The sequence below is a fragment of the Brassica rapa genome, chromosome A01, assembly GCF_000309985.2.
Source record: "Brassica rapa cultivar Chiifu-401-42 chromosome A01, CAAS_Brap_v3.01, whole genome shotgun sequence".
Classification (NCBI taxonomy): domain Eukaryota; kingdom Viridiplantae; phylum Streptophyta; class Magnoliopsida; order Brassicales; family Brassicaceae; genus Brassica; species Brassica rapa.
Genome location: NC_024795.2, coordinates 28,006,494 through 28,007,647, shown reverse-complemented (window position 1 = coordinate 28,007,647; position 1,154 = coordinate 28,006,494).

The window sequence follows — 1,154 nt, the reverse complement described above, 5'->3', positions numbered from 1 at the left end:
GCCCTAATCCGAAGAATGTTTGGTAGCTTTTGTAAAATGAACAACACGTCCGATGACAAGTATGCACGGAATAGATAAAATCATGCTATTAGAGCAGCTTCATCAGTGATATTTATCTCAACGACTAAAGGAAATGAAAAAAAAAGGGAGAGATTGTTTTTATCAATTAATTTAATAAAACTTCGTAATACCCCATAAATCGATGGAATAACCAATATAAAATTATTATTTTGTATACTTTGTATACTGAAGCCTATAATCTTTAGTGTTGTTTTAAAATTTATACCGTATTCTACATTTGTATTAATGTATGCTAAACTCTTTTTCTTGGTAAATGAGCATCTTTCAATTGTTTTTATCAAATAATTTAATAAAACTTCATAATACCTCTTAAATCGATGGAATAACCACTATAAAATTATTATTTTCTTGATAAACGGAGAGCACAAAGGCTCCAAACCACTTTGAACATCATCATATGTTAGTGCAGGATGCAACTAGGCATTAAAACAATATTGTCATATTTTTTGAAATTTTCTCAAAATCTATGGGCTAACCCCTACAAAAATATTGAGTTTTTGGTAAATACTTTACATACTGAAGCCTATAATCTTTAATGTTATTTTAAAATTTCTACCATATTCTACATTTGTATTAATGTATGCTAAACTCTTTTTCATGGTAAATGAGCATCGTTCAATGGTTTTTATCAATTAATTTAATAAAACTTCATAATACCTCCTAAATCGATGGAATAACCACTATAAAATTATTATTTTCTTGATAAACGGAGAGCACATAGGCTCCAAACCTCTTTGAACATCATCATATGTTAGTGCAGGATGCAACTAGGCATTAAAACAATATTGTTATATATTTTTTGAAATTTTCTCAAAATCTATGGGCTAACCCCTACAAAAATATTGAGTTTTTGGTAAATACTTTGTATACTGAAGCCTATAATCTTTAGTGTTGTTTTAATATTTATACCGTATTCTACATTTGTATTAATGTATGCTAAACTCTTTTTCGTGGTAAATGAACATCTTTCAATTGTTTTTATCAAATAATTTAATAAAACTTCATAATACCTCTTAAATCGATAGAATAACCACTATAAAATTATTATTTTCTTGATAAACGGAGAGCACACA